The sequence below is a fragment of the Mandrillus leucophaeus genome, unplaced genomic scaffold, assembly GCF_000951045.1.
Source record: "Mandrillus leucophaeus isolate KB7577 unplaced genomic scaffold, Mleu.le_1.0 Scaffold246, whole genome shotgun sequence".
Taxonomy (NCBI): domain Eukaryota; kingdom Metazoa; phylum Chordata; class Mammalia; order Primates; family Cercopithecidae; genus Mandrillus; species Mandrillus leucophaeus.
In genome coordinates, this window is record NW_012102543.1 from 2,338,370 (window position 1) to 2,361,170 (window position 22,801).

The following is a 22,801-nucleotide window of genomic DNA, read 5'->3' on the forward strand; positions in this document are numbered from 1 at the left end:
AAAAAAAAAAAAAAAAAAATTTCATTAGACACACATATGCACACTATGTTTATTGCAGCAGTATTTACAATAGCAGAGACTTGAAACCAACCCAAATGCCCATCACTGATAGACTGAATAAAGAAAATGTGGCACATATACACCATAGAATACTATGCAGTCATAAAAAAGAATGAGTCATGTTCTTTGCAGGGACATGGATGAAGCTGGAAGCCATCATTCTCAGCAAACTAACACAGTAACAGAAAACCAAACATCGCATGTTCTCACTCATAAGTGGGAGCTGAACAATAAGAACATGGACACAGGGAGGGGAACATCACATATGCGGGCCTGCCAGCGGGTGGAGGGCAAGGGGAGGGTTAGAACAAATACCTAATGCATGTGGGGCTTAAAAACCTAGATGACAGGTTGATAGATGCAGCAAACCACCATGTCACATGTATACCTATGTAACACACCTGCACGTTCTGCACATGTATCCCGGAACATACAAAATACAGTAGAGTAGAGTAGAGTAGAGTAGAATAGAATAGAATCTGTCTCTTATACACATCTAGATGTGTATAAGAGACAGCTCCTGACCTCAGGTGATCTTCCCACCTCAGCCTCCCAAAGTGCTGGGATAACAGGCGTGAGCTACCACACACAGCTACAATTTTGAGTTCTAAGCTAGAAGATACTGGACTGCAGTCTCTTCCTTCCTCTGAGGCCCCTGGTCCCTGAGCAGTGTGTCTACACTTGCTCTGTGATGTAGCATTTTAAATTTGTTTTCCTATCAGCCGTTGACTTCCATTGTTTGCTAGTGAAGATACCCATAATTACAAAGTGTTCTTCTAGCCAGATCCACAATTGTCTTTCTCTTTCTTCTGGAGTGAAAAGTTTAGCAGGGAAGGGGAGTAAGGACAGGGGAGTTTCAGATGAAGAGCGTTAAAGAAAGGCAAGGAAGACTTTGATGAGGAAATTCAGGATGAGGAAAGTCAGAGGAAGAAAAGGGGAAGGGAAGAGGAATTGGAACCTCAAGTAGGGTAGAGAAAGCTTCTGATGGATGAACTGAAATACAGATATTAGACCACCAGAAATTAGAATATTTTAGAGCCAGCATACCGGGATGCCAAAAACCAATACAGCAATTACCACATTAGAATGATATAATGCAGCAAAGCAAAGCATTTTGCCAAGTACTCTAATCACATCAACGACAACAACAACAACAACAAAAAAAAAACAAAGAAAAGGTACTTCCTTCTTTTTTATAGATGTGGCAACTTTGATTTAAAGAAGATAAGTCACTTAGCCACAAGTAGTATATAGCAGTACCAGATTTAAACATATTAACTGCTGATTTGAAAGCTCATTTTCTTAGCCATTACACACAATATTATGTTCCCATAAGTTTCTAAAATTGTATTATGAATAAAAAAATCATTAAATAAAACTTGGTTCCTAAAGGAACAAACTGTTTATCTAGTCAGATGAGACACAATGCTTTATTTCTTGATGTGCTGTTTAAGGTTTTGTTGACAGGGAGAGAGATTAACGTTATATCCATATACGGTTGACTTCCTTCCACCTACTCCATTCCTCACATTTAAATGTTTAGTCTGAAGTTTTCTTATTAGTTCTGGTTCTTGGTTTTAACCAGGATGGTACAAAGAGTACCAATAAATAATTATGTCATCATTAAAATATTCCAGGTAAATAGTTTTATTTCTGGTTGATACATTCACAATAATGATTATAATAAAAATTTCACATTCTTAGTGAGGGGAAACAGTAAATAGTTCAAAGCTCAAAGTAATTAGGTCAGGCACAGTCCAATTACCTGATTATAAGGTATACATAAGCATGTGTGTACAAGGCAAAAAAGGTTAAGCTTGGTGTTTTACTTGTGAAGGGGAAAGGAAACTAGTTACAAGAGTCACAGGGCTTCAACCAGCAATTTTTTGTCACTTGCATTGGTTATCATGGTATCTGCAGGCTATTTTTAATACTTCAGTTGCATACTTCCCTGAGGACATCTATAGCATAATTTCAACTGAATGTAATTATGAACAGTAAAAGTACAGTTTTACAAGTAATCTGTAAAGTTATAATTTATGGCTTAAAACATCTGCTTATAATAGTTAATTTAAATTGTTTAATAGAAAAAATAGACATCAGAAACACGAATCAAAGAAACACAAAGCAAATAAAACTTAGGTACTATCTCATGACTAACCCAATATCAAAAACAATGTTTCTGAAATAAAAAACCAGCCCTTGGTAGAGATGTAATATATTCATCCATTGCTGGTGGCACTGTGGATTGGTATCAACTGCTTTTGAAAGCAATATGGCAAGATATGTTAAAGTCACAAAATGTTCACATCTAAATCTTAGAATTACCCTAATTACCCTAATTGATCATACAGAAAGAACAATAAAATCTTTTCCATTTTTCCCAAGAAAAAAACACCATAAGTCAATGTATAATGGGGATGCTAAAGACACAAGTAATAAGCAGACAGACTTGGGCTTCATCATATATCAGCAGGTCAAAGAATGGCACAGTGACAACTTCAATAGCTTAAAGTTATTTCACCATTTTTAACATTTAAACTATTTTTCTTAAGTAGTCTACCTGGTTGGTTACATGTGTGCCACTATCAGTACAGTTAACAATATAAACTTTGACCCTCAATGTTTTCATCAGTTTAATATTTTCATTAGAGCCGGGTGCGGTGGCTCAAGCCTATAATCCCAGCACTTTGGGAGGCCGAGATGGGCGGACCACGAGGTCAGGAGATCGAGACCATCCTGGCTAACATGATGAAACTCCGTCTCTACTAAAAAAAATACAAAAAACTAGCCGGGCGAGGTGGCAGGTGCCTGTAGTCCCAGCTACTCGGGAGGCTGAGGCAGGAGAATGGCGTAAACCCGGGAGGCAGAGCTTGCAGTGAGCTGAGATCTGGCCACTGCACTCCAGCCTGGGTGGCAGAGCGAGACTCCCTCTCAAAAAAAAAAAAAAAAAAATTTCATTAGACACACATATGCACACTATGTTTATTGCAGCAGTATTTACAATAGCAGAGACTTGAAACCAACCCAAATGCCCATCACTGATAGACTGAATAAAGAAAATGTGGCACATATACACCATAGAATACTATGCAGTCATAAAAAAGAATGAGTCATGTTCTTTGCAGGGACATGGATGAAGCTGGAAGCCATCATTCTCAGCAAACTAACACAGTAACAGAAAACCAAACATCGCATGTTCTCACTCATAAGTGGGAGCTGAACAATAAGAACATGGACACAGGGAGGGGAACATCACATATGCGGGCCTGCCAGCGGGTGGAGGGCAAGGGGAGGGTTAGAACAAATACCTAATGCATGTGGGGCTTAAAAACCTAGATGACAGGTTGATAGATGCAGCAAACCACCATGTCACATGTATACCTATGTAACACACCTGCACGTTCTGCACATGTATCCCGGAACATACAAAATACAGTAGAGTAGAGTAGAGTAGAGTAGAATAGAATAGAATAGAATAGAATAGAATAAAATTAAAAAAATAAAATAACTAGGAAAACCATTCACTGTTCAAATTTTTCAGGTTTTGTTTTTGTGCAACTTCTTACATGTTAATCTGACTAATGACTAAGAAAGAGAGGACAAAGCTAAAGACTGGAGAATTCAATGTTAAAAAGAAAGAAATGTATTATCTTGTTAAAAGGAAACACAGGTTTGCCCAAGTGGACCTAATAAAGGGCCAAGTGTTTAAAGAATGGCTCTCCTTCTGGGAAGTGCACCACTTAGATTCTCGGTTTCTGGTCCTCAGAGGGCTCATCCTAATTTTAAGGGTGGAGGTTCCATGAGAACTTAATAGCCTAGGACCTCACACCATAATCAAAAGCAGGTCAGAGTAATGGACGGGGACATTTAAACAGGACTGGCCACATGCCAGAATTCTGTCCCAAAGCGTGGCACTAAACTTGTAATTACTGTTGCCTAAGAGTAATTGCTCACATTTACAAAGTGCATAGTACTCTGACGTTCCATTTCTTCTTCCCATAGGTAACACTTAAAAAGTGAGGTGATGTATTTGAAAAGATTACATCGAATTTGGAGGTTTAAAACAGTATCTAAAGTAGCACTTAATAGGCGTCTAACTTTTCAGTAAAAGGTAAACTTTAGTATGAAGTTATGTTGACATTAATAAATTGCATCAAAATCATTAAAGAAAAAATACAAGACAAACTTATTTAAAATAAAAGGACACATATTCTAACTTTTCTGTACATAAAATTTTTTTAAATAAAGGGAGGATAAAGATTAGCAGAATCATGAGAGATTTTTTACTGGTTGCTATCAGTCTATGACAAATGGCCAATAGTTATATTTTTAAAAATTGACACTCACTAATCACTGATCAAAGAAACAAAATGTCTTTTGTTGGTCTTTACTACATGTTCAAAAATATAAACTGTAAATATTCAAAGTAGTTAAGAGAATGTTAAACTACAAGTCTTAAACATACCAGTGGATCTTTCTGGTCTAAGCTTTCTTAAGAGCAATTTGGCAATAAAAATCAAGGCTCCTGTAAAGCTCACATTTCATTTACAGGGCTCCACCTTATGGAAATAATTAGATATGTGGAAAAAACTTATATAACAAGCATGTGGCTAGGAATAGAAATTAGGGGGTCTATAAACTTGACTGAAAAAATTGCATCTTTATTTTCACTAACTTCTAACTGAAATTTAGTGCTTTCATCAATTACAAATGCAGGCAACAAACTATATTAATATTAGTTTTACATGTGACTTTGACACCAATAGAAATCACAGTTTAATATTACATTAAAGTTGTTGCAGACGTATCAGAATATTAATTACAATCACCCCTACTTTGAAATGATGGTAATTAACAGAGCTGCCACCAGGTCTTTTTCTCATGAAATAAGAAGGAAGCACATCCATTACTATGTCTCAAAATTTTAACACTTTTGCAACTGTGCTTCAATATGCTTGGTTTGCTTTGTATTTTTGTTTCATGCACTTTAAAACATTATGCTGGTGGGGTGGGGCGGGAGGTGGGGGAAGTGGCTTACTTGAGCCTAGGAGTTCAAGACCAGCCTGAGCAACACAGTGAGACACCATCAATACAAAAAATTGGCCAGGCACGGTGGCTCACATCTGCAATCCCAACACTTTGGGAGGCCGAGGCAGATGGATTGCTTGAGGTCAGGAGTTAGAGACCATCCTGGCCAACATGGTGAAACCCCCTCTCTACTAAAAATATAAAAACTAGCCAGGCATGGTGGCAGGCACCTGTAATCCCAGCTACTTGAGAGGCTGAGGCAGGAGAATCACTTGAACCCGGGAGGCAGAGGTGGCAGTGAGCCGAGATCGTCCCACTGCACTCCAGCCTGGGCAACAGAGCAAGACTCCATCTCAATCAATCAATCAATAAAATATTAGCTGGGCACAGTGGTACACAACTGTAGTCCCAATTACTTGGGAGGATGAGGTGGGACGAGCACTTGAGCCCAGGAGATCAAGGTGGCAGTGAGCTGTGATCATGCCACTACACTCCAGCCTGGGTGACAGAGCAACACCCAGTCTCAAATAAATAAATAAATAAATAAAAATGTATTCCAAGGAGAGTTCACAGGCTTCACTAAACTGTTATCAGGATCAATGGGGCAACAACCACAAAAAGTTAAGACCAGTTAATGTAAGCATTATTTATTATAACAAGAAATGGAAAAAACAGCTGAAAAACTTTAAAAAAGATATGGTATGGCCCATTACAGAAGCAGGACAAAAATGTAAAACTGTATTTAAGACTCCTTATTCATTTTAAAAAGGAGTATGCATGTATTAAGACTGATGGGGCAGAAATAAAACCACTAGTATTCCCACAAAATTAATCTTCTAGAGTTTCTATTTTTTCTATAATGATATACATATATAACTTTTATAATTGGAAGGTTTGTTTGTTTGTTTTTTGTGTTGCTTTGTTTTTTGAGACAGAGTCTCTCTGTCACCCAGGCTGGACTGCAGTGGTGCGATGGCTCACTGCAACCTCCGCCTCCCAGGTTCAAGCGATTCTTCTGCTTCAGCCTCCTGAGTAGCTGGGATTACAGGGATGTGCCACCATGTCTGGCTAACCTTTGTATTTTTAGTAGAGACAGGGTTTCACCATGTTGGTCAGGCTGGTCTCGAACTCCTGACCTTGTGATCTGCCTGCCTCGGCCTCCCAAAGTGCTGGCACTACAGACATGAGCCACCGCGCCTGGCCAGATTTTTTTAAAACTATAAAAAATGCATTTGGTTTGCAAATGGTCAATGACTATAAAGAATATGTTTAAAAGTTAATGTTATTTTTAATGTTAATACCAATTCAAACATTAGCCTAGGGAAAAAAAAAACTACCATCTAAATGAAAGAAATTACAATGAAACATTTGTCTCTAAATGAATCTCCTTATATTTAAAACATCCTTTACACCTCCTTACCAGGCATATTGCAGCAAATAAAAGGCTTTTGGAGGATTTAGGAGGAAGTCTCTAACAGGTAGCCAGAAATTCAGTTAAGGCAGAAGTCACCACTGCTAACAAGGACAGGGACCGTGCAGTGTCCCAAACACTCAGCAAAACCTACCTATTTGTTGACTAAATGTTTACATGAGTCCTAGAGATGGCTTCTGCTCATGCTTCTCTCAGACTAGACTTGAATGCAAATAGGAAGATGTCTCCTCTCATTGCCTTGATGCTCAGATTAACAGGCTCACCATACAGAGGAGGGACCTCCATTAGAGACTGGAAAAGGAATTGATGCAATAAAGTAAATTTTTTTGAGCACCTAATTTCAGGGCTCAGAATGAGGGTCTCACTGTCTGAAGATATAAAGAGGTATACATTTGGGAAATAGGTGGCAAGCTTGATTATGTATGTCCTCAACTTGTACTAGAAGGCCCTTTGTTTCAAGAATGCCAAACAAAGAGCACAGAAACTCACTGGAATGTGGAAATCAGTAAACAAGGTAGTTGCTTTGATCTTTTTATATGGAAGGTGTTGGGGCACAGATAACAATACCCCAAAATATGGTGTTTTTGCATGCTGGACATCTTTGAATTAAAGAAATTGAAAAGCTGTAGAAGATGTCTCAGAACCAAGGACCTTCTAATCTTCTCTAGTTTCTCCCCTGAAAGCAAAGGGAGGGACCCTCTGGAATTTCCTTATCTGACTAAGGAAACTTCTTACCAAAAAAGTGAAATTGTCTTAAAACTCCCTCCCTAGGAATCACATCAGATAACCAGGAAAGATTAACCACTTGAATTCATAAGCCAATTTTCTGTAGTGATGTTGTCTCACTATGTTGCTCAGGCTGGTCTTGAACTGCTGGGCTCAAGCAGTCCTCCCACCTTGACCTCCAAAAGCACTGGTATTAATAAGCCACTGCTCACTAGCCAGAATAATGTTTTAAAATGCATGGAATAAAAATACAAAGCAAACCAAGCATATTGAAACACAGCTGCAAAAATGTTAAAAGAGAGAACACTAATAGTCACCACACCACGCAGGCTTTTCATCTATTATGCTGAGGGCAGTTCCTGGAAATTACCTGGGACAGTTTATCTGCATATTAAAACCACCATTGTTCATGGTGAGGTTCTGCCCCTCACCTTCCTGTCACCTCCCCCTGGAACTCAGAGCAGCTTTGTTCCAGGACATTAACTATTCTTTGGGCTCATTCATTCCCCCTGAAAACCATTTACTACCCTCACAATTGCCTACATCCCCCAATTCCCTCTACACTACGAAGGGGGTGCTACTTAAGCTTCAAACATCTGGCCAATCTTTTGGTGTCACATCGTCTATGGCTCCTGTGTTTATGCATGTATATGACTGTATATACACGCATATATGTACATGAAGGTTTTTATTTGTTTTTAATTTTTTTGTTCTGCCCGAAAAAAATAAATTTTTTTAACTTTTTATCTGGACTCCTTTTAAACTTAGAGAAAAGTTACAAATATATTACAGGTTATTTCCATATTGCTCACCCAGACTCCCCCAATGCTAACATCTTATATAACGACATACAGTACAATAATCATTGTCAAAACCAGGAAACTGAGCCTGCTTTGTTGGGACTGGCTGGGACCATGGAGAGACTCCCCAGTGCAGGGTAAGTGAGAGATCCCCAATGAGCCACATTTCCATTGTGGACCCACTCCTGTGATCCTAGCTATGGAAGAGCCCCATGACCCTTGCAGGCCCTGAAACAAATATAAGGAGATGCCTGGAAAACATGCCAGGGCACTGCTCAGGACGAAGCCCATGATTGGTCCAACACACCCTCCTGAGTCCTATGCAGCTACAGCAAGCATAATGACACCATTTTGACAGCCTAGCCCCAAAGAGACTGCACCCTGCCCTAGAGATCAACAGCACTTGCATCTCCATATTCCTGGAACCCCACTGACATCCCCTATGTGCAGCCACTGCCATAGCAAACTGCTACCACCAGGGCTGAAACATGGGCCAACTGGCAGCAACCCCCCTTTCTCCAGCAGAGTAAGATCACCCATTTTCACATGCCCAGACTTCACGGCCTACAGGTGCCTTTGTTGTGGGTTGCCATCATCGGGGCTGAAGCACAAGGGAAGGGAATGTTTTCCACCCATCTGCATGTGGCTGCTGTCACTGAAAGCAATCCTGCCCTCCCCAGGAGCACAGCCACAGAGCAGCCACTGCCATCCCCACCTGAGCAACCTTCTAGGGGTCTGAGGATAACTCAGTCCCTGCCCACCATAGCCAATGTTTCATGTGCCATCAAGGGGACAGAGGTCAAGCCCTCTCAGTCCACCATAGCCACGACCAACACCAGTGCACACCACTTAGAACTCAGAGGGTCATCCCACCACTGTTCCTGCTATCACCCCCATCATGCCTGCTTCCCAGGGCCCAGGACTCCAACAACTGTACAGCCCACTGCCAGCATTACCGGTATCTAAGCAAGTCACTTGTAGCCCCAGAATTAACCTGCCGGGACCTGCTAGCACAAGTGCTGGTGTTTGCTGCCCTGAGGCCCAGACACACAAAGACTCAGTCCAACACTGCTACCACTGGACTTGATGACTGGCCCACCTCCCAGTCACCAGCAAAAGTTCAGCAAGCCTCCATTAATGACTGTACCCTAAGTCAAGGAAATTACAGATACCACTTATGCTGCTGACAGACAAAGACATTACACATAGACTATACTACTACATGCACCCAGAATCAAAGTCAAAATGCCCTACCCAACCAGCACTATAGATACATTTTCAGGAAAAAGTCCTTCCCCATGAAAGTAAACTCAAAAAACTGCAAGAAGCAGCTGTTATATCAGATGTGTACATAGCAATGTGAGGACATAGACACCACGAAAAAACTAAGAAATATGACATCTTAAAAAGAATACAGTATGTCTCCAGCAACAGATCCCAATCAAAAAGAAATATACAAAAGCCTAGAAAAAGAATTCGAAATGTTAATTAACGAAGCTCTGTGAAATACAACCAAATACTGAAAAAGAACACAAATATATCAGATATGAATGAGAAATTTACCAAAGCGATAGAAATTATAGAAAGAAACAGAAATATTGGAAGTGAAGAATTCATTGAATGAAATACAAAATACATTTGAAAGCATCAACAATAGACTAGATTAAGCAGAAAAAAGAATCTTAGTACTTGAAGACGGATCTTTTGAAGTAACAGTCAAAAATTGCAAAACAAAAAGAATAAAAAAAAGTGCAAAGCCTATGAGACATGAGACATTATAAAGCAACCAAATATTCAAATTTTCAGAGTCCCAGAAAGTGAAAAGAAAGTCAAAGGGTTAGAAAACATATTTAATGAAATAATAAGATAAAAACATTCTAAGTCTAGCAAGAGATGTAGATATCCAGATACAGGAAGCTTACAGATCCCCAAACAGAAGCAATAAAAAAGGGGCTTCTCCACGGCACATTTTGGTCAAACCATCAAAAGCCAAAGACAAAGAGAATTCCAAAAATAGCAAGAGAAAAGTGTGTAGTCACTTATAAAGGGACCCCCATCAGACTAACAGTGGATTTCTAAGCAGAAAACTTATAAGCCAGTAGAGAATGGGAAAATACATTAGAAGTGCTGGGAAAAAAAGAGAAACAACAACAACAAAACCTGTCAGGCAAGGCTACTATACTAAGCAGTTATCCTTCATAAATGAAGGATAAAAAGTCTTTCCAAGACAAGCAAAAGCTGAGAGAATTCATCTTTTTTAGTATTAAATTCAGTGCTTAAAAAAAAAAATGCTTAAGTGAGTCCTAGCCCTGGAAGTGAAAAAATGGTAACCACCATCATGAAAACACACAAAAATGTTACGATTCCAGAAAGCCACCAAACTTGGCCAGGTGCAGTGGCTCCCACCTGTAATCCCAGCACTCTGGGACAGTGAGGCAGAAAGAATGCTTGAGCCTAGTAGTTTGAGACCAGCTTAGGCAACATAGTGAGACTTCATTCCTAGAAACAAATTTTTTTAAAAATTAGCTAAGGCCAGGTGCAGTTGTTCAAACCTATATAGTTCTAGCACTGTGAGAGACCGGAGCAGGCAGATGGCTTGAGCTCAGGAGTTCAAGACCAGCCAGGGCAACATGGTGAAACCTCCTCTCTACAAAAAATGGAAAAGTGAGCCAGGCGTGGTGGTGTGTGCCTGTAGTCCCAGCTACTTAGGGGGCTGAGGCAGAAGGATCACTTGAGCCCAGGAGGCAGAGGTTGCAGTTAGCCGAGATCAGGCCTCTACACTCTAGTCTGATTGACAGAGCAAAACCTTATCTCAATATAAAGAATCTTGCTCCGTTCCCCAAGCTAGAGTGCAGTGGTGCAATCTTGGCTCACTGCAACCTCCACCTCCAGGGTTCAAGCGATTCTCCTGGCTCAGCCTCCTGAGTAGCTGAGATTACAGGTGCCCACCACCATGCCCAGCTAATTTTTTTTGTAGTTTTAGTAGAGATGGGGTAGCACCAGCTTGGCCAGGCTGGTTTCTGACCACGTGATCCACCTGCCTCGGCCTCCCAAAGTGGTGGGATTACAGGCGTGGGCCACTGTGCCCGGCCATATTTCTTTTTAATTAGTCAGGCATGGTGGCATATACCTATAGTCCTAGATATTCAGGAGGCTGAGGTGGGAGGATCACTTAAAGTCCGGGAATTCAAGGCTGCAGTGGGCCATGATTGTACCACTGTACTCTGGCCTAAATAACAGAGTAAGCACCTGTCTCAAAAAAAAAAAAAAAAAAAGAAAAAGAAAAAGAAAACCACCAAATCACAGTGGTAAACAATATGAGAAAGAAGCCAATATACAAAATAACTAGATATCAATTAATAAAGTGACAGAAATATGTCCCCACTTATAAATAATAACCTTGAATGTAAACAGACTACATTTTCCACAGAATAGATATAGAGGGGCTGAATGGAAAAAAAAATATGTGACCCAACTATATAATGTCTGCAAGAAACTCACCTTACCTCTAAAGAAACATACAGACTACACTAATAGGATGAAAAAGGTAGTCCATGGAAATGGAAACCAAAAGTGAGCAGGAATAGGTACACTTAGATAAAACAGACTGCAAGTTAAACAAAGTAAGAGACAGTGAAGGCCATTATATAAGATAGATCAATTCAGCAAAAGGATATAACAATTCTAAACATATATACACTTACCACCAGAGCACCCAGATATATAAACAAAACATTATTAGATTTAAAGAGAAAGACTCCAATACTATCATAGTTAGAGCAGTGGTCCCCAACCTTTTTGGCACCAGGAACAGGTTTCGTGGAAGACAATTTTTCCACAGACCTTGGGGACAGGGGACAGGCATTAGTTAGATTCTTATAAGGAGCGCACAACCTATATCCCTCACATGCATAGTTCACAACAGGGTTCATTTGCGCTCCTATGAGAATTTAATGCCGCCGCTGTTCTGACTGGAGGCAGAGCTCAGGCAATAATGCTGGCTCACCTGCTGCTCACCTCCTGCTGTGCAGCCCGGTTCCTAACAGGCCACAGACCAGTGGCTGGGGACTCCTGAGTTAGAGACTTCAACACCCTACTCTCATCCTGAGATCATCCAGACAGAAAATTAATAAAGAAACACCGAAGTTAAGCTACACATTAGACCAAATGGATGTAACAGACATTTACAGAATATTTCACTCAGCAGTTGCAGCATACACATTCTTTTCATCAGCACATAGAACATTCTCCAAGATGGACTATATATTAGGGCCCAAGTAAGTCTCAAAAAAACTTTAAAACTTGAAATAATATCAAGTATCTTCTGAGACCACAATGAAATAAAACTAGAAACCAATAACAAGAGAAACTCTATAAACTGTAAAAATACATAGAAATTAAACAACATGCTCCTGAATGACCACTGGGTCAAAGAAGAAACTAAAGAGAAAATGAAGAGATTTCTTGAAGCAAATGAAAACCAAAATACAAAGTACAAAACCGATGGGATACAGCAAAAACATTGTTAAGTGAGAATTTTATAACAATAAGTGACTACAACAAAAACAGAGAAATATTTCAAATAAGCAATCTAATGGTGTACCTCAAGAAACTAGAAAAGCAAGAACAAACCAAACCCAAAATTAGAAGGAAAGAAATAACAGATCACAGAATTAAACAAAATAGAGACTAAAAACACAATAGAAAAAAATCTACAAAATACAAAGTTGGTTTTTTGAAAAGACAAATACAACTGATAAACCACTTGGTAGGATAACCAAGAAAAAAAAAAGAGAGAAGACCAAAATCAAATCAGAAATGAAAAAAGAGACATCATAACTGATAACTACAGAAACACAAAAGATCAGAGGCACTAACAAACTAAAAAACGTACAGGAAATGGATGAATTCCTGGACACATGCAACCTATCACGATCAAATCCAGAAGACATAGAAAATCTGAACAGAACAATAACAAGTTATAAGATCATGCAGTAACAAAAAGTCTCCCAGTAAAGAAGAGCCCCAGAACCCAATGGCTTTGCTGTTGAATTCTATCAAACTTCTAAAGAACACCAATTCTCGTCAAAGTATTCCAAAAAACTGAAGAAGATGGAACTCTCCCTAACTCATTCTATGAGGTCAGCATTACCCTGATACCAAAAGCAGACAAGGACACACACAAAAAAGAAAACTGCAGGTCAGTATCCCATATGAACATACATGCAAAAATGCTCAACAAAATATGAACAAACAGAATCCAACAGCACACTAAAGAAATAATACACCATAACCAAGTGGGATTTATATCAGAGATGCAAAGATGGTTCAAAATATGCAACTCAGTAAGTACGACACATCACATCAACTAAACGGAGAAGAAAAACCATATGATTATCCCAATAGACATAAAATGTTTGGTAAAATTTTGCATCCCTTCAAGATTAAAAACTCTCAACAAACTAGGCACAGAAGAAACAGACCTCAACATTATAAAGGCCATATATGACCAGCGCATAGCTAAAATCACACACAGATTTCACTGAAAGCTGAAATCCTTTTCTCTAAGAACTGGAGCAAGACAAGGATGTCTACTTTCACCACTCCAGTACGGTATTGGAAGTTCAAGCCAGAGCAATCAGGTAAAAAAAAGAAAGAAAAGGCATCTAAATCAGAAAAGATGAAGTCAAATTGTCCCTCTGTGCTGATGATACAATCTTATATCTAGAAAAAACTTAAGTCTGCACCAAAAAAATATTAGATCTGGATCATTAAATTCAGTAAAGTTGCATGATACAAAATGAACATCAACACAAATTCAGTAGTGTTCTTTTACACCAATAACAAATTAGTTGAGAAAGAAATCAAGAAGGCAATCCCACCTACCACAGAAACAAAAACAAAACAAAATAAAACAAAAAAAAAAAGAAAAAGAAAAAGAAAAGAAAAATACCTAGGAATAAATTAAACCAAAGTTGTAAAAGATCTCTGTAAGGAAAACTACGAAATGCTGTTGAACGAAATTGAAGAACACACAAACAAACATGTCCCATGCCCATGGAGCGGAAGAATTATTATCATTAAAATGACAACATTTTACAGATTCAGTGCAAATCCCCATTCAAAATACCAATGTCATTCTTTGCAGAAATAGAAAAAACATCCTAAAATTCACATGGAACCAAAAAAGAGGAGGCAGAACAGACAAAACAATCCACAGCAAAAAGAACGAAGCTGGAAACATCATACTACCTGACTTTAAAACATATTACAAGGCTATCGTAATCAAAACAGCATGGCAGTGGTCTAAAAACAGACACAAAGACCAATGGAACAGAATCCAGAATCCAAAAAAATTCATACATTTATAGCCAAATAATTTTTCACAAAGGTGTCAAGAACACACACTGGGGAAAGGACACCTTCTTCAATAAATGGTGCTGGGAAAATTCTACACTCCTCTCTCTCACTATATACAAAATCAACTCAAGATGGATTAAAGACATAATAAACATATGACCTGAAACTATAAAGCTACTAGAAGAAAGCAAAGGAGAAATGCTCCAGGACATTGGTTTAGGCAAAGACTTTATGGTTAAGACCTGAAAAGCACAGGCAATGAAAACAAGAATAGACATATGGGACTATACTAAAGTAAAAAACTTTTGTACAGCAGAAACAATCAACAGAGTGAAGAAACCATGAGTTTCACGGGGTAAAATATTTCCAAATTCTTCATCTGACAAGGATCAAGAGAGGGTGGTTAATGAGTACAAACATACAGTTAGACAATAAAAGTTCTAATGCTCAATAGCACATTAGAGTGACTATAGTTAGCAACAATCTACTGGTATATTTCAAAATAGCTGGAAGAGAGGCCTTGAAATATCCCCAAAACATAGAAATGATACTCAAAGTGATGGATATCCTCCCTCGCAAATAAAACCAGGAAATTAACATTGGCGCAATACCATTAACTAAAGTTCTTATTCAAATTTTTCCAGTGTTTCCACTATGTGGAATCCCTCCAATCCCATTCAGAATCCCATGTTGCATTTTGTTGTTAAGTCTTTTTAATCCCCTATAGATTCTAAGAGTTCCTTAGTGTACTTGTCTTTCATGACCTTGACAGCTTTGAAGAGTATTTATCTCTCAATTTGGGTTTGTGTGGTAGTTTCAAGTGATTGGGCTGGGGTTGTGCCTCTTGGGCAAGAGGACTACAGAAATGATGTGCCCTTCTCAGTACATCCAGAGGTTCATATCAACCTTGATTCACTTAGGTAAGGCTGTGTCTGCCAGGTTTCTCCACCATTAAGTTACTATCTTTCCTCCTGTAGTTTACAAATGTCTTAAGGGAAATACCTGGAGGTCATGCAAATCCTGCTTCTCCTCCCATTTCTCCTTCAACAGTCATTCACTTTTAGTTTCCATCAGTTGTGTCCAGTAAAGTTTACAATAGTAAAAATCAGTCTCTGTGATGGCGTTTTTTGCCTATGGGGATCAACTGGTGGTTGGTAAATTTCCACAAAACCACCATGACCACACACAGACCTGTCTGTAGTCTCATTTCTTGAGAAGAGAGGAAGAAGAACTGCAATGTATTATCCAGTGTCTAGAGTATAACACAAGGTCATATACACAGAGGGCTTCCTCTACCTTTTTTCTTCCTGATGCTATGAATACAAGACACATTGGTTCCTCAACTCAATAAATTTTATACCTTGTTCAGCAACAAATATTCATTCATTTGTAAAACCTGACCTTCTATTCTGTGGCCCTTGCCTTCAAAGCATGCTTAGGCGGGCTGTGAATTAATGCAGCATAGAAATCATCATGCAAAACAAGAGGTGCTAGGCTGTGTCAGGTCAGTGGTGGGAGAGCATCTAAACCTTGCAGGAGAGGGGTTCAGAGGGCTGCATAACCCTGGACGACAGGCAGGAGCCTGTCAGGTGGCCAAGAGAGGAAAGGAAGAGTAACCTATTCCAGTGCATACCCTGGGGCCGGGGAAGGAAACTCAGCTCCATGCAGGAGTGGAACAGGATAAAGACCTTCTAATTTGACACACATGTGGGTTTCTATCCTGCAGCCTGATCATTGCTCTCTCACTCCACAGGGACACCTTCCTATAGAAAGGTTACACTACTTCTCCTATGTAAGAAGAGATCAGCTGGGGAGTTGCAGGGGAACCCAAGCCTCTTACATTAAGCCACCTCAGCCTTTATTCATAAATGTGATAAAGATCACTGGACAATTAACAGCATGAAGAAGAAAAAACAAGAAAAGTAAGAAAAGTAAAATGTACAAACAGGAAGATACAAGTAATTCAAGAAATAGAACTTAGAAAAAAATTTTAATTAATACCAATAGAGAAATGGGAGGGGAGGTTATATAAGAAAAAACTATTATGAAAGATAACTACAAGGTGGGCACAGTGGCTCACGCCTATAATCTCAGCACTTTGGGAGGCTGAGGTGGGAGGATTGCTTGAGCCCAGGAGTTTGAGACCAGCCTGGGTGACATCGTGACACCACATCTCTACAAAAAGAAATCTAAAAAAATTAGCCAGGTATGATGATGCACACTTGTGATCCCAGCTGTTGAGGAGGCTGAGGTGGGAGGATCACTTGAGCCCAGGACTTTGAGGCTGCAGCGAGCCATAATCACGCCACTGCACTCCAGCCTGTGACAGTGGAAGACCCTGTCTAAAAACAAAAAACAAAAGAACGAGTTATTGAGGGATTAAAAATATGACGGCTAAAAATAAAATTCAGCAAAAGGACTAATAGAACATACAGAGCTACATAGCAACTGCTTGTCATCAGATGAAATCAATGAGTATAGAACAAAAATAAAAAGAAATTGAAATTACAAAAGAAAAAAAAGGGAAGATAAGTCCAGGGGTTCACCATCCATCAAAACAGAGTTCCAACAGAGGAAACAAAGAAATTGTAGAAGACTTTTTTAAAAACCTCTGTTTAATAGCTTCCCATTCATCTTAATTGCACTAACTGGAGACTATAAATACCATGAAGGCAGAGGTGTATCTCCATTTGTTCTCCTCCAGGCACTGTATCTGGCACACAACAGATGCTAAATATTATTTGAATGACTGAACAAATGGATAGATGAGTGAATAAATGTGCAGTTATTTTAATTTTTAAAACTACTTTAAAAAAAATGAAGGGTACCCTTGACAACAGTAAATGGATAATGCATTTTTGTATGTAGGTGCAACACTCTGATTTCCCTTCTAGGAAGAACCTACAACCAGTTTGGTCACAAGAAATAGGATTAGCTAAAAGTCTCTGGATGCAGTGCCTTCAAATCTACTACAATTTTTGAGCTGGGCCACACTCTTCCTGGGCAGCCCCTAGTCAATAGCTGAGCATGCTGGGGTAACAGGACCTGCCTTTTACTCCCCAACAAGGAGTGATGCTCTAGTAATGCCTCTCTAATGCTCATTTTTGACCCTTTGTGTTGGCTGACTCTTTGTCAGATCTGCATCATGGTCTGAAGCTCTCCCTGCCTAATCTTCCTTTGTCTCCTCTTTCCTTTGAGGAACTGAAGGCTTTCTCTGCAAAATTATCTTTCACAGACCTAAGTTACTCTCATCCAAGCCCCTAACCACTTGCAGTCCTGTACTGTCTCAGCATCTGGCTTTCAGATGACCCACATGTTTATTACATTATTAAATAAAGGACTATCTGGCAAAGACAAGAGGTTAGAGTTTGAGTAGGGTAGACTATAAAGGGACTAAGAAACCTAGAATTTGGGTAACAGGCATGAGGCCCTGAAGTTACGTAAAGAATTGGGAATGGGACATGAGGAACAGAAGTTATCTGCAATTTGAGGGTAGACTAGAGATCGTAGGTTGAACACAATGAAGATGAAGGAGGCATCAAAGAAGCTTTAATTACAGAAGGAGAGCAATGATGAGAAGGGGAGAAAAATGGTGAACTCCAAATCTCTCTGCACGTGGGTTACAGAAGCCAATGAGCTAGCCATCTGGGTAGAGGCAGATTAACAGCTGGTGAGAAATGCAGCTGGAACTAAGGAGAAAGCCTGGGGACAGAGGTATTTTATTTGGATATAAATGTATACTAATCATCTTTTTCCAAAAAGAATTGAGGTCATTAATGATACAGGATATATATATAAATCATGCTAATTAAACAGAATAGGAAAATAAAAGATGAAAGTGGAAGCAGATGTGTTAATAATCAAAATTGTATAGTTGAGCATCAAATTTGGTTCTGGGAGTTGAAGTAAAACAAGAGATAAGTGAAACAAAACACACACACAAAATACCTACCATCAGAAAGGCAGGCATTTGGTAGCTACCGGTTTCAACTTCTGGCATCAAATTCTAAAATAAATTTTTCACATGAACTTTCTATAGGGGCTGATGAATGACATAATGAAAACGTCTTCATCACCAGCTTTACTGCAAAACAAACTCTGTTTTTATATGACTGGCTCTTAAAAAGATGACCTTTAATAAAGTCAAGTGTTTGAACTAGTGTGGTCTTTGATGGTCTATCTTGATTTTAAAATAAAACACATGTAGGAGCAGTTGAAGCCCACGCCCTTTTAAGCAGCTTCCACAAACCTCTGGCTTGAGAGGCTCAGGCACTGTGAAAGCCTTCCAGATCAGGGTGCAGCTGAGCCACACTGGGACTTCGAGATCACAGTAAAGAAAAGAGAGGACCTCTGCTTTCCAAGGAGCAAACACAAAAAACCACAATACCTACTAGCTTCCTTGCTACTGGAAGCCATGAGCAGATAAAAGGACAGCAGCAAAACACACTCCTAGCTTAGCTTCTCAGGAAGGCATTTAGTGCCTCAAATCTCCCTGTGAGGGAATACATAGAGAGTTACCTTCAAATTAATTACATAGATTATATATAAAGTGTATAAAAATGAAACTATATTGAAAAATACTTTAATAAAAAATGAAAGGCAAGAGCATTAAAACAATTTATTATATATGCATAAAAACTTTCACCATTCAATTCATTTTGGCAGAAAATAACTGCTCAATTCAACAGCGTAGAACACAACATGGTTCAGGAGAGCAGACTTATTGACCTTGGAGTCTCTCATTTATCCGAAATCTAAAACTGTCCACATAAAAAAACTAGATGTAGAATAATTATGCTTAAAGAACACTGAATTGTAAAGCGTTCCATGGTACTTTTCTCAAGCCTAAAATTTACACAGCAGAAGGATTTTTTAAAAAGCAAAAAAACCTGAATAAACAAAATAAGCACACATTTTTAGAAATATACTTAATCATATTCCCTGATGTTCTCTATGCACTAAAAAATAATCCACTAAAATTTATAACAGCTATTTAATGATGCTTATTTGACAGACTGGAACTTGAAGAACAGCTCTTGATAGCAAAATTGAGAGTATATGAGAGTGCTAAAGCTGTAACTTTAGTACAAATCAAGTTAAGTGTAGTATTCTAAAGAAACTATGTTAAAGATGGCTGATGACAAGAGAGTGAGAGGTAAAGACAGAAAACAGCAACTGAAATGTACTTTGTCTCCTCAATTACTGTTCAACCTGATTTATATGTGTTTTGGAATGGAGGAGGAGGAGGAAGGTGAACAGTAAGAACAATCAAATCTGGTGGCTTACAGTTATCCAAAGAATACTTAGGTGCATAAGCATTAGCTTCCCCTCTTTTAAGGAATGGGAAAATATTCTCAGATGCGCTTCAGACCAGATACTGTGTTTCTCCTGGGCATTGTGCAGTAGAGGGAGGCCCTTCCCTATCACAGCATCTTCAGAAACTTGAGTTTGAGACTAACACTCCAGCTACCATGCAGATAAGCCTATCAACACTGTTGATCAGTGGAGGAACAAATGCCACTGCCAAGAGCCCATGGGCTCCTCTGTCTTCATTAATGCATTCCTCTGTATAGGATTCAAGGAGAACATATTTCATAGACAATTATACACTCAGTGCAAAATTGAAGAAGTCTTGTGGGGCCACAGAAACCAAGGTAAGTAATGGCTTGAAAAAGTCTCCTCCTCCAACAAGCTATGCAGGATATAGGCAACATTATAATTATTCTATAACTTAGTATTTTCCACTTATAAATTTCCTTAGTACTCTGATCATGGTGACTAAATAAAAACACAAGGCTGGGCGCGGTGGCTCATGCTTGTAATCCCAGCACTTTGGGAGGCCAAGGCAGGCAGACCACTTAAGGCCAGGAGTTCGAGACCAGCCTGGTCAACATGGTGAAACCCCATCTCTACTAAAAATACAAAAATTAGCTGGGCACAGTGCTGCACACCTGTAATCCCAGCTACTTGGGAGGCTGAGGCATGAGAATCGCTTGAATCCAGGAGGCAAAGATTGCAGTGAGCCGAGATCATGCCACTGCACTCCAGCCTAGGTGACAGAGCGAGACTCTGTCTCAAAAAATAACAATAAAATAAGTAAATAAATAAAAATAAATAAAAACAGAAAACATACACACACTCAAAGGAAGATAAGTAATTCAGGTTAATCTGAATGCAGCTCTACTGCCTAGTCTGTGCCTCCCTAAGGAGGATGTGGCTGTATCACTTGGACTTCTATCACCAGGACAGATTCACCTTGGGGTCCAATGGGCATTAAGTGAGGAACTCTAAATAAAGTACAAAGAAGTAATGCAATGAATGTTAGCTATATTATTACCGTCATTTAATCTTGGGTCTCAATATAAACATACACTCACTAACAAAATGGCAAAGAGAAGTGGGCATGAGAAAGGACTGGAAAGAAAAGCATCGATGGCATGTTGCTTATTTTACTAAGTACAAACAATGGGATTCCTCTATTGATCCAGCATCTTTCCAGCAATCGACCTGGCTTATATGTTGGAGTAAAATATCCTCTGAAGTCTAAATTCGTAAAATAATGTTTATAAAAACAATATAATAATAAAAAGTGATTATAGCTTTATCAGCCAAATATGATTAACTTTACATATAATATCAGCTGTATAGCATACTTTAGTAAAGTACTCCCACTCCACTCCCGCCCCTGCCTGAGACTTAGCCACAGTCAAGTCAGGAATGCATTAGGCAGCCAAATGGAAACTACCTGATAAGAGGCTGAGTGACAGCCAGCTCAGCAGGGCCACACCCTGGTGCTAGAGGATAAATTACATCTGACACTGATGTACTCCTTCAACAAGAAGACTTGCTTTAAGGTTCTGATTAGGAAAAATGAGTTAGTCTGCTAATTTCAGTGAATCAAAGTTGCCTATTATAAGACAGAGTTGTTTGTTTAGATATGTTTTATACTATATAAAAGTATAAATAACAATTTTTAAAATGTACAGTTTATACTTTACAGAGCTTAATTTCTGCTCCAAATTTTGTTATCCAGAGCCATTACTAGTGGTATATTATCATATTGTAACAAATTGCCTGTCTGACTTGAAAATTCTAAGTTGTGTGGCCCAAGAAAAGTTCTTACAGTAGGCACTCTGTGTAACTGACTTCCATTGGACAGCTTCCTGGATTAACCACTGCTCATCATTCCCCTGCAAACCATGCTGATGAATACCCAGTGGCACCAGCAGTCTAGTGGGTGATCCCTAGTGCCATACATACTTTCTGCTCCCACCAGCTGGACCTCATGCTGACAAAGAGCGGGCTGTTTATACCATTTGACTTGCTATTTTAATTCTGAAATTTAATTATGAAAGCTGATGAAATATGAGTACAAAAGATAAACGCTGTTCCTACTAAAAACTAAGGCTTTACTACAGACTTAATAAAGGCAAGTCATTAAAAAGAAAGCTGTTGGATTAAATGTGGGCAGGACAGCTACGATAAAATGAGAAAAAAGTTATGAAATCTAAGATTTTGTACTCAGATTGTGTTGTTAGTCTCTACGTTTTTATTCTTATGGTTTAGCCTATTAACACAATGAAGAATTTAAAAGAGTAGAATCATTGTCAGAGAAAAGCCTTTGGCCTCACAAGAGTTTGGCAAACATATTCTTACATGTTTTAATGATAATAAAACAGCTTAAATGTATACTTTTAAAAAATTCCCTGCTTGAGTTGATATTTTCAATTCACTAGTTCCAGTTATGCTGGGTAAGAGGGTATTTTCCATGCTTCAAATTAGTAACTACTGGATTAGTGACTATTAGATTTATGAGGTTATTATGAACAAACAGGATTAATCTGGAATGTAAGCATTCACATTTTTATTGCAGACTTTTGAAAGATAAAATACTTTAAGATTCTCCATCTCTTTAACCTAGCAGAGATCAGAGAACAGTGATTAAGAACATGACTGTTCAGACAGCCTGGCTCCAACATTTACTAGCTCCATGAGAGCCTATCACTTAAGCCTCAGTTTTCTCAACTGGAAAACAAGGTTAACAATAGTACCTACCCTCCTGGGCGTTAAGAAATTGAAATGAGAAAATGTGGCATAGCAAATGCCTAGTACAGTGCCTGGTACACAATAAGTACCCAAAATGTTCATTATTATAATAATGTTATTATAGTGCCTAATAGGAAAAAAGTACCCATAACTACATAAATTAGATTATAACTAATATGTTTCAGTGTCAGTTTTGGGTGGAGGCCATTTTGCCTCCACCTATTGACAGCTCAGAAACACCTGCAGAAAATTTGCACAGGTACAGTAAAGCAGGGGTTCTCAGCTAGGGGTTAGTTTACCTCCTAAGAGACATTCGGCAATGCCTGAAGACATTTTAGGCTGTCAC

The 22,801-nt window shown here is 38.9% G+C and overlaps 1 protein-coding gene across 4 annotated transcripts in view; it reads right to left on the minus strand.

The window, feature by feature from the left end:
• SIPA1L1 (signal-induced proliferation-associated 1 like 1) overlaps positions 1 to 22,801 on the minus strand; it is a 211,149-nt gene that overhangs the window by 130,950 nt on the left and 57,398 nt on the right. Inside the window, exon 1 of one of the 4 annotated variants that reach the window (XM_011983135.1) lies at positions 15,412 to 15,506. The exons of the other annotated variants lie outside the window; for them this stretch is intronic. The gene's annotated coding sequence lies outside the window, so the exon portion shown is untranslated. Of the gene's footprint in view, positions 1 to 15,411; positions 15,507 to 22,801 lie in introns of those variants that run through there. 4 annotated transcript variants of the gene reach the window in all.